Source organism: Corvus brachyrhynchos, unplaced genomic scaffold (assembly GCF_000691975.1).
Source record: "Corvus brachyrhynchos isolate BGI_N302 unplaced genomic scaffold, ASM69197v1 scaffold346, whole genome shotgun sequence".
Lineage (NCBI taxonomy): Eukaryota > Metazoa > Chordata > Aves > Passeriformes > Corvidae > Corvus > Corvus brachyrhynchos.
Window position 1 is genome coordinate 1,987,740 of NW_008238644.1, and position 12,389 is coordinate 2,000,128.

General features: G+C 36.4%; 1 long non-coding RNA gene across 2 annotated transcripts in view; it reads left to right on the forward strand.

The window, feature by feature from the left end:
- The window catches only part of LOC108447473, a 399,010-nt gene extending 387,076 nt beyond the window's left edge, over positions 1-11,934 (forward strand). The window contains exon 7 of one of the 2 annotated variants that reach the window (XR_001863059.1): positions 11,338-11,934. This is a non-coding gene — a long non-coding RNA (uncharacterized LOC108447473). The remainder of the gene's footprint in view (positions 1-11,337) is intronic. The other variant, XR_001863063.1, reaches the window with a different exon arrangement.
- The last annotated feature ends 455 nt before the right edge of the window (positions 11,935-12,389 follow it).

Here is a 12,389-nt window from a genome sequence, read left to right on the forward strand (position 1 = left end):
ATATATATATATATAAAGTACTACATTCAGTTCTATTGACTTCCATCTAGAAAGTATGATCTTTAGAAACTTTTCAGACTTTGGTCACCAGAAGACAGGCAATCAGGTAATTGTCTTCCATCAAACTAGTCTGAGACTTTTTATGACACTGAGATGATTCATAATTTCTGAAGCCATTCTCTGCACTCATTACTTCTAAGAAAAAGGAAGAACTCTGCTGACACTGTTCAAGAGCAGACTATAAAATAGTATCCTAGAGGACTTAATCACCACAAGAATTTACAGCTCTCCCCATAAAATCTGTTGTAAGGTGGAAAAAAAGAAAAAAGGATGAAAATCTTTATTCAAGCTTTCTCTACAGATCTCATCTTTGAGATACCTGCTTTCATAAACAAGATACCACATCCCCCCTTCCCTTTAGAAACCTGTGCATTTGTACCACTGCCACGCACTGCGGGAGGAGGGACCTCAGCTGGAGAATAAAAGACAGAAAGGAAAAATAACTTAAGCTCCAGAGATGTTAATATCCCTCTAAGAGGTAGAAGAATTCAACTTGACCTGAAGCTCATGCTGCAACCTAAATGGGAGTCTCGTTACCACAAAAATCCTTCCCTAATATTTATGTTTTAACTAGATAATTTTCTGCAAGCATATAAACCAGACAAATCCATTTGTCCTTCAGGCTGATTGTAAGAGAAGGTCAGGGGAGTCAGGTTCTAATGCATTTAGATAAAATACTGTCACCTCCAAAGCTGCCATAAACCACCATTGTTCCACACACCTCAAGCAAGCGACAGACTACACTATCTGAGCAGCTGCTCTGTTCTCCTTATATGTGCAAACATTTCAGAATTTAATATATTGACAATAAATTTCAACATGTGAAATCAAAAACTGACTGCCATGATTTGGCTAAGCAATATTTTGAAATACTGTCAGAAACATTCTTACAAGATGAACCATTGGCAAGCCTTTAACATTTGTCAAATGTTAACTTAATTATTTTTGGTTAATGTGAGTTATTGCCATTTTAATATGCTAAAATGTGGCCACTTCAAAATAAGCACAGTAAATAGTTTACAATTCAAATAGATTCAGTTAATTTCATTTAAGAATGGAAATGAGGCTTTTAGTTCCCCACGAGTCATAAGCGTACTTTTACTTACAAAGTTAGAAGAATTAGAACATTAAATGTTCCAGAGTACAATTAATTTACAATTTTAGCCAGTGGCATTTGTAGTGATCATTTGCAAGACAATAAAATGAATAGAAACAAAACCCCATTTTTATTCAATTCCAAATTATCAATTTCCTACCATTAAGATTTTACATTGACATAATACTTGCCTTCTGGCTCTTTTCTGAGTCAATTATGTAATCTGCATTTGACAGAAATAAGATTTGACTTAGATATTGAAATTTCATCAACATAAATATGAAATTATATCTTAGTGTAAACAAAAGCAACTCAGGTTAAGACAACTTAAGTTTTGCAATGACTTGTTTGTCTCTGGTGCTTCTTTCCCTTCCCAATACAAGGATTAGCTTCCCAAAGTTTGATTAACTAATATACTGCTGTATTTAGGGCCTTTTCTACTCTCACATCTCCCTTTATTACACAGCTAAAGGAATATATTCCTTACAAATATTTCATGTAGTTTCTCCTAACCAGTTTCACCTTAGCTCATGTTCAGTTGCAAGGCAGTGAGACACTGTTCTTCCACTTCTCTGTGGAAGAGAACAAGACTTTTTTCAGAACTTGTTCTAGTGTCTTACCAAAAGAAATAATAAAAAAAAAAATCCTCCTGCTTTTTCTTATTAATGATGTTTCTTAACATTGACTTCATAGATGAAAAGTTGTCTAGTCATGGAAGAATAGACAACCACAAAACAGGATCGCGGAGTGCAAAAATATGCCAACATCCAATCAATAGTAAAGGACCTTGTAGAGAAAAATAGAAGCTATTATCTTTTCTTTGGTACTTGCTTTTCCTTTGACATGAAAATTCTCTAAACACATAATATACCAGTTTCAGACACAAAGGCTCACTTAAGTCACCAGCACCAATAAAAGAATAAATCAGAAAAATGTCCCCTGACAGAGAATCTACCTCAGTGGGAAGCCAGATAGGCCTCCAGCAGCTAAATAATGTAAATGCTTTGAAAATTCCAATGCAGACTCTCAAGGAGAATACACTCTTTGGGCTACCTAGCAATGATACTGTGTGATTAATAATCAAGAAATATTAGGAACACCTTATAATAAGAACCATTCTTTATATGGCAGCAATTACGATTAATTTGATTTTAAAAATATTAGGAAAAATAACTCTTTTGTGGTACCATCTGCTTCTTAGACTTCAAGCAATTGTTTCCCATCAGAAAATATTTACCTCTTATATGCTTCAGTAATTTAGTCTGTTTCATAGCATTCTCCAACTCTGTGCACCAAGGTACAAATTCCTACCCCTCAAAGATCCTCATTTGTTTCCCTAGAGACCCTGTCTTGTTTTGAAATGTTTATCAGTTACATGGCATAAATATGTACTTAAAACCTAAGCTATTTCCTTTTCTATTTTCTCCTAATTAAAAGAATGTCCAGGACATACTTTGTAAGTAGTAGTTCCACAAAAGATCACACAAATATTTTTGCATAATTCTTTTGCCTTCCACTTGATTTTGGAAGTGTTTACTTTGTTGAAACCAAAGACCCAGTTGGGTGCAAAGCCCTGGAAGATGTAGGTGCAATCAAAACCTGGCAACAGAAGAAGCAGCAAAATTGGCCACTTATCTACAAAAAAGACATTTCAGAACTTGATAAATGAAATTCCATCACTTAAAAAATATCTTTGAGGGTCATAATGAACACATGAATGCTGAATATTGTCATAAAGCATGATGAGCTTGCCTTATCTAAAAATCTGTATTTTTAGGTGTTTTGGTCCTTTTTTGTCTAAAGTGGATTTGGATGATAATTGTAGAGTCTGAATCAAAATTAGGACAATAAGGAGAAGTTTAAATAATGCTAAATTGCAACATTAAGGACACTTTTTTATGCAGATAAGCCATGTACAGGACTGATTATATCTCAGCCTTTTTCACAGCTAACTCAGAGCAGACACTTTAAAGTGAGAAAAAAAAATCCCTAAACTCTAATAAAATTACCATTTTGGACTTTTTTGTGTCACGCATTTAAGTCTCTGTAAGTCAGGTATCCACAAGAGGTTACTTTTTTATCTTTTTAGCATATTTCCTCTTGTACACACATTAAACCTAAGGGAAGAAATAGCTCCTGTGCACTGTGCTAAAGAGCCTAAAACATCAGCAGTGTAATACAGCTTTAAAATGTTAAGGCTAGAAATTTACTTTAAAAGTGTTGTCTTGTGTTACCTAACTTATCAGTCATCATAGGATGCCTTAAACAGGCAGTGTCAAAACACATCAAATAATATCTTCCAAGTCATTTATATTTTACTCACCAGGAGGGAGTACTTTGAAGACTGAGGACCAAGGATACACACATATTTCTATCTTTAACCTGCAATAAAATAGGCCTGAGACAGTTTATCTCTTCTACATATCCTCTTTCCAGGAGACAGGTTTAGTGTTTGAAATACTGACTCATTCCAAGGGAACTACATCCAACAGAGACAAAATGCACCATACACAGGTATGAAGACGAGGGAAAGGGGGGGAGGAGAGAAAGGAACCTGCTGACCCTGCTGTACCTTTAAAATATAGCAAGGAATGGTCTCTTTTAAGGAACTTAATTGGAGGCCTCTCCCACACAAACCCAGGTGAATTACTTTGCTCACAAAACCCAGCCAATAATTGCTAGCACCTGATCTTGCACAGGTGCCCATCAGATATTCCTTTAAGACTGTTTTAGCAGACATGCAGAAATTAAATCTAAATGTTCACAGGTTTTATTTCAGTAAGATTACTGTCAAATAGAAAACCATATTGTCTTATATTAATTGTGTAAAATGATATTTCAGGGCAAAGCCTTTCATCATGCAATGTTTGGATACAATATTAAAAACTGAATGCTTGAATACAATGTTCAAATACAAATATTCAAAACCAGTAAATTGGAAATAATATTTAATTATTCAGTTCTTTCAGACTGATTTTTCCAATTTCATGGAAAATTCAAAATCTACTATTATGCTTAAACAAACACATGTCAAAAATTTCCATGGGTAAACTTCAAGATTTTAAAAACTGAGGCAAATATAAGTTCTTTGGAACTGAGGAATCCTAAATCCTTTAGACAACAAAGCATAAAAAATAAAGCACAGTAAGAAAACAATAGTGATAATGATCCCTTTAGATTAGCACCTTCTAGGTCTGTCCTCTACAATTATGTTCTCAGTTACATTTCAAATGCCCTCCTTCCTCTCATCTGCCTTCTAGTCTCTAGCAATGTCAACACCATCAGAAATTAATTTCCTTCAGATATTGTCAATCTGGATAAAAGTTATATATAGGGAAAATAACCCCAAGCATGGTACCAACTAGTTATCTTGTAAGCTTTAAAATAACAATAATGAGAAAAAATATTAAAGGCTAATATTCTTATATCACAATGCCCTTCACTAGCAAAGGAAGACTGTCACTCAGGAAGCCTACATTTCCATTAGATCTAGCCACTGAAAACTGAAACTTTGATTTTAAACTTTAAATTGAATTGAACTTGCTGCTGCAACTGCATGAAGCATATCCCCATTACTTCTTATTTAATTTACTCTGCTAATGATTTGAGTCCCTGAGTCCTACACCAGTCCCTGCAAATCTTGTCTTGGCCAACAAAAGATATCCTTATTTATTATATCACTTTGCTTATCACTCTCTCCTAACATGAATTGTGCAATGTTACTGATTTGAAAATGCTCCCAGTTAACTCTCTGTCCCTTATCAATAGGAAGAAAATATTTCCAGTGAAAATTACCTGAATTTGATTGAATCTTGGGCCATTTCCATTCTCTTTGACTGTATTATCCAGCTTCAACCAGGCTTCTACATATTTTCAATCTAAACTTTTCTTAACACTTAAATATGCAAAACAGGGATTACATAGTCTGCATATGATATTTTATAAAGTAAAAATCTCCTTGCTAAAATTAATATTTATTCTGTATTAAATAAAAGGACATTCCTAAAATTTTAATTGAAGACATAAAATTATATCCAAATTTTTATATGTTGGTCATGCTGCCTGTATGAAGCTAGAAAAACCCAGAACTTCAGAGAACACGATGGATAAATGGGGCAGAGTTAATCAAGCTCTTTCTCAGTCGGTTTAGATGAAACAGTTGTGGAATATTAATCATGATGCACAGTTCAACAGGAAGATGCTGAGGTGCTGGGGGGCTGCATCCATGTGATTTTTGTAGATGTGGCACTACTGGTGATCCTGGAGTTCCACTTTCATTTGTCCCTTTCACTTGCCCAGTATTATTCATAGTGCAAGTCATTATTACAAGGTTGTTGTGCCCATAGTAAGAAGTGCTCAGTCTTATTAAAAGCTGAGGATATTCAAGAGCCAGATTTTCATCCAATACTGTTGAGGCTTCTGTACTTTGAAATTTGTAGTAAGAAGGAGGTAAGGAGCTCTGCTTTTGTCACACTTTTTCCTATGCAATAATTTAAGACTACAAATAGGGTGAGCTTCTTTTCATATTAGTGGAATTAAATTGTTACATGAATTGCAACCATTGAACTGTTTGATTCTTACAGATACAACTTTAAAACAAAATATCACTGTGGACTGGAAGAAAGAATTATATTTGAACATATTCTGTTTATTAACCAATTTCCCCAAAGTGTGAAGATGGATAGTGACAGAATTAAATACCTCCAACATGCCTGGTGCTAAAGAGATAGGGGACAGCCTTGTGTCCTTTGATGTGTATCAGCAGAACAATTTTATGAAGCACTGAACTGCAGTGTTTACATGGATATTTTCATCTACTCTGTAACTCCAAAAAGCACATTAAATAGAATGGTTTTTAGCTGACTTATCACCGGATTGTTAAATGCAGATCTGCACAGAAAAGTAGAATTTGACCCATAACAAGGAATTTCTTAATTTAATCTATTGTCAGTTTTTGGAACTGGAATATTGTTTAGCAATCTAAATGAATGCAGTTATTTTCACTGCCTAAATTAATCCTGAAAATCTCCACTTCAGCCTTCAATACCTATAAACAGATTGGCTGTAAGGATGATGAACAGTGGTGAAGCTTCATTATAAAGGCATTACATTGAATGATTATTCCTTAGGTTATGCATCACTGACCTTCACAGAGCCATTGATAGAAGCCTGCACAGCCTGCATGTGCAATTGCTGTCTGTGTGGTTTTAAAATGAGGGCACACATGTAAACAGACACAACCCTTTAAGAAGCCCAACAAATTAACCTAAGAATGATATGAGTGCTAATGCATTTAACCCAGCAAAATTCCACACTACCCACATGGACCTCAGTAAAACCAAACATGTCCTACACAAAAGTAAGCATAAAGAATATTCACAGTTCAAGGAAAGAACAATTGTATTCCATTAGAAAACACGGTTTCACCCCTTAAGTGAAAGAAAAAGGAACAGACAGTTTAGCAAGACAACTCCATTCATCTTCACTGACCCTTGAAGGCCCTAGGGCTGAGAAACCCAAGCAAATTATATCCTGTCCTCTGACAGTGAACTGCTGCAGATCAACAAGATCACACAGCATCTTTCCAGCGCTGGCATGGCTACAGACCACTGCATCCTCAGAGCTCCAATCAAAAACAGCACTTATTAAATATTTAGCCAGAGACCACCCCATAGCACATACTAGTACAGAGATGGGAAGAAAACCATGGAAAAAATTATGTTTTCAAGGAGAGATCATGAACCAAACCCATGCAGGAAAAGGCATCAAAGCTGTTCCTGTCTGGCTGTCACTGGGGTAACCTGTAACCACAGAAATCTCCTTTTTTTCTGAAGCAAAATATCATCCCTCCTCCATGAGTACCAGAGTACCTAACATGTCCTGTCATCACCATTCCTGGGAAGAGGAGGAGGGGACAGGAGATGTAGGGCCTCTCCCTGGAACTACTGCTAATGGGATGGAGGGTGGAGGATCCCAGCATCTGAGTGGGATTCTGGAGTGATGTTCAGCAACCTGCTTAGGTATCCTGGTTTTAATGGGGATTTTAGCTGTGAGATCATGGATTTGATGTGCTCTGATTTGGTAAAATATAAATAGACTTACAGTTTATGAAACAAGATGGTGAAGTATATAATCACGCAGACACATTTAAATAGACCTTAAATAAATAAATAAATAAACAAAAACTGAATCAAACAAAAAAACCTCTAAGAATCACAAATCCCCAGACCCCTCAGCATTAAAAGATCATGAGTTCAGAAGATTCCAGGTTTAACATAAACAGATTTAATAGCTCTTGATTGTACTTTTAAACACAAATCAAATCTTTCATGCTTGCTTAAAGACTAGAGTTGATCTAGTCACAAAGAATAATTCTGGAAGACATACTTTTTAATGTGTATATATCATGAAAAAAATTCTTGAAAATTCATACTACGGTTTTTTAATCAACTTAAATAAGCTATTCTTGACTTACTCCCAAGCTGAGACTCTGTGATCTATTTTTTTTTGCCTGGAGGATTTTTTTGCTGTGAAGTCACAGACTCTTGAAAATAAAGTATTATAATGAAAATTCTGTGAGAACCTGAGAAATATAGCAGCAGGAGTAGTGTTCTTGAGTATTAAGAAAAAGTTCATATATCTACTTTAAAATCAGAGTAATAGCCAAACAGAATAGGATGATATCAAACCTAAAACACAGCCTCATTTTAACAGAAGGGGATAAATTCATCATCCTGGCAGTCAGTAATTTTATAAAAGCTCCTGTTCTCATTATGCCTGTTAGTGTTTTAACTACAGATGAAAAATAGAAACAATTTTAGGATATTCCTGGCAGACTGAAGTAAGTCTAAGGGTAGCTAACCAGATGGAAGAGACTTACTTTTAAAGCACTATATTTTACCTTCCGTTCCCCCTGGCACTGAAAAGAGAGGAGAGCACTTCTGAAAATTTCAGGCTCTGCTTGTAGAAGCAGTAATATATGTTTAGCTAAAATGATTTTAAATAGGCTGCAGTTACTGCTGAATTTACTACAATAAAAACAATCAGAACATGTTTCATGTAGCACAAGGAGTGGCTGGAAAAACGGGAATCTTTGAAGAATATGAGTTCAGGTTTTTACAGGGAAGGCAGTCATCCCTTAGCAAAGTGCATGGGCTCTGTACTGGAACACGAGGCCATAGGTCAGGAAAGGGTTATATGGAACATGCCTAATAGTTTAAATCTGCTGTCAGGAAAAACCCTATTTGTGGAGTACTGATGAAATTGTTGTTCTCTTGGTCTGTGGTTTGAATGCTACTTCAGGTACTTGAAAATAAATCTTGTCTTCTGAGCACCCAGTGCAGAGAGGTTACACTCAGTCTTAGCACATGCTGAGCCATTAATTAGTGATGTGCAGTATAGAGTGTGAAATTCATTCAGCAAAAATCTCTGTCCATTTTAACAAAGCACAGTCAACAGGACTCAGCTGGTCCTTCCTACGCCATCCCTCTGATAAAATGGCAGTATTAATTGGGATCCAGTTCTGATCACACTGACACCTGTAGAAATTCAGTGACTGTGAGATAAGCAGAATGCTCCCCATCCAAAGCAAGTTCATCACACAAACTGCAGATTTGTCAATCCTTTATCTTGGAATGGTCACTAAAAAACTCTATTAGGCATTAAGCAATAAAATTATACATGAGAAAATGCCAATCCTTTACCATGCTAAAAAATTTTAATCATATTTGGATTTTTTCCCTTTTTTTGTTGATCCCAACATGATATATATGGTAAGAAAAAGTGTCTGTAGCTTGATGTTAGGGACCTAATAACTTTTTGAATTTTCCACCAATCTTATGCAAAGTTCAGTGTCTAAAATAAATTGCAATAAAAACTAAGACATCTAGGAAATCTAGAAAAGAAGTTATGATTATTCAATAAATCGCAAGTTTATTGACCAGCATATTAAAGGATGCAGTTATTTGCATTCTGCAATGGAAACTTGCAGAAATGACATATTTGAGCACGTAGCTTGTTCTCTTTTTGTACTTGCACTGGCTTGGTTTACAGAAGCTGAGTGAAATCCATGGAGGAAGATTTTCTTTCAGATATCCTGCCCACCACCAAGAGCTGGGCTCTGATAGCTTTCTGATATGACCACTTGCCTGGAAGGCATCTTGGTCTTTTTCATATATATCAAACTGAATAGAAGTTCCTTTGATATCCAAGTCTTTAAGGGATAAAGATCAAACTTACACCTTTAGAGTAAAAAAATAAATAAAGCTAGATGAGGGTTTTAGGAAGAAGAAAAACTGAACAAGGAGCATAAATTGGGAGTGAAGATTCTGGAAAAGAAAGCACAGAAACATCCAAACATGCACAAACCTAAAGGTGTATTTGACAGAGCCAGAGAAAGTGTGCAGATAAGCAGCAGGAAATCAGTCAGAAACTTTCCTTGTCTTATACAAATTTATTTTAGGCTGATAGTTATGGTTGTTTTCCTACCATAAAGACAGTACCAGTGGCTTTGCACAGTTCACAGTTCACTGCCCTTACACAGTTTTAGAGTTTTATGACTTACCTTATTTTCAGATAGTTGCTTTAGCTGTATGACGCAGTGACTACCAGAGTGCTTTCTTATTTCTGCTACTTATACCTGTGGAAATGTATCTGCATTTTACTGCATAAATGTCCAGCATGAATAAACAGGGAATTTAAGCAGATATTCCGATTTTAGTTTCATTGCACGATCTTAGCAATAATGCTCCTGGGTCTCGTTCATCTATTGCAGGGACTGTATCACCCATTTATACTTATTTTGAGCAATGGCCTCTTAAATATCTGTGCATATGTATGCCCCTGTGGTTCAGTCTGCAAGGCACACAGGAATGTAAATATCCGGGCAGGGGTCAATAGTTGAGACTGAATAGGTGTAAAAAGATTCTAAAAATACAGTTACAACTTGCAGTCCTTCCCACACCTCTTCTCACAAAAAAAAAAAAACCACAAACAAAAAACCAAAAAACCAAAAACAAACTAAAAATACCACACAAAAAACCATAAAAATAAATCCAACAACTGATTGACCACTTGTTTGACTTTCATGAGTGCTGATTGTACTGAAGGTTTTCATAGGAGTCATTAACAGTATTTCATCCTTGCCATGTAAATTGCAGTTGTCTAATCCAGCTAATTAGAATGGAATCCAGAAGATGTTTCACTCAGCAGTAAATTATGCTCCTGAATCCAGTATTTCGTCCCCAGTTATGATTTAGAATACCAACCCCAATTATTAGCATTTGCACACACACTACTTATCAGCTAATAATACTCACTCATCTTGGGCATTGTTCATTTAGGTTTTACAACATTCAAGTAATAGTTGTCAGGTCATATTCATCTCAAGGCAACTCAGATCTCTAGGCAAGACAAAGTTTTACTTCTCCAAAGATAAAAGGAGACAGACTAAGAAATTAATGTAGTAGATCTGAAAGGAAGCCAGGGGAACAGTAATGGAGCCAGGGGGAGATCCTTGAAGATGTGACTGGTAATTGCTGCTGACACCAGATAGTCCTAGTAATTACAGATAATCCTGCTAATTACAGCTGCTGCAGCCCCATACCGACTCATCTGTCCATCAGAGATGATATGGCCACAGTCAGCTCACTGTCCAGTGCTCTGAGGTGTGCAAAGTACTCAGAGTTTGGGCCGTTTGTTTGTTCCAATGGCAGTGCAACTTCTACAGCGCAACATCCAGTCTCACATAACTGGAAGCCAGAACCCCTAAACCAGGCAGCTCTACTGGCTTGTAGAAGGCAGGTAGATGGAATTTTGCTTGTGTTCTAAGGAAAGTTTGACCCCCTTGGTTTGCAATTTTAGAAAAACATTTTGTTGTTGATATGCCAGCTCAGCACAAGGTTTAAATGTGCACTTCATGAAAAGACTTTTTGGCAGATGCACAAAAACCAGAGTGCTGACAGACTGTCTTGAAACTGGCATATACAAATACTCACTTTTTGTCCAGAATACTGCTTGTATAAGAATTACTGTTTTATTTGTGTCACCAGTCACTCATTCTTAGTTTTGCAGCCAGGGCTGCAGTTACAGAGAAGTCGTGCATCCTGAGAAGCAATTAGATGCACAAATGAAAGGGAAGAGTGCGACCATAATTATTTTTGCCTCATACCATGTATCTATAGGTCAAGAGGAATTTGAAGAGGGAAGGTGATCTTTGCAGCTGCTGAAGGCCATGCAGTGAATGCTTTTATAGAGCAGCAGCAGCACAGCTACAGCAAATTGAACTCTGCCCATGAAGCTGCATTGATTCTTGCATGGGCTCCTTGGGAGCATCAGCCCTGAGGATTTGTCATGACTTTGTTCCAAGTTTACTGAAGACAGTGATCAGAGATCAGCACATCACCATCCATGATATTGCAGTCTCCAGGTACTCAGCCATGTAAGTCATGTCCTCAAGCTCACTGTGTGCATATTGATTAGAGCTCGGCCTCAACAGTTTGTCATCTAACTTCCCATCCCCATTTTTTATGGAATCTATCCTTAAGTGACTTCATAATCTCATTATAAACTCTATTTCTTCCTAGTGAACTCTTAAAAATTGATAGCAAGTCAGAAATTGGCTAGTCCTCCTGGGAAACAGGTAAAATTTCAACCTGAAATAGAGCGAGTGCAATTTTTTTTTTGTTTTTTTGTGTGTGTAATCTGACTAACCTATTACTGTATAGGGATTATTAGGTAATTTTTAAATTTTGACTGGAAACTACCCTTCTGCCTTCCTGTTGGGGAGGATGAAAGTTTGGTAAGAAAGTTTCACAGGTATGTAGGCTTGGCAGAAAGATCTCTGAATGTAGAAACTGGGGATGAGATAGAAATGGAAGCAAGTTTTGATAGAGAGTAAAAGATGTTTTGCTGAAACACTGATCGCTGAGTAACTGAGAAGGCAAAGCTTGGAGATGAGTCGGAAGGAGATTTTTAGGAGTAGGACAAAGGTATGTGACTACAAACAAAGACATGCTTTTCACCAAGTAAATAAGTCTCAAGAAGAGCATAAGTGAATAGAAAACATGTCTTTACCAAAAAGAGAGATATGGCAGGCAAACAAGAAATGTCGAGGTAGGAAGCAAAAGAGAGATCTGAGACTTTTCCACTGTAAGCTTAAATTGTAACTTACTTACTCTTGTGATTGGATAATAATGACTATAATACGGTGATGGTAGTAGCTATGATAGGCTAT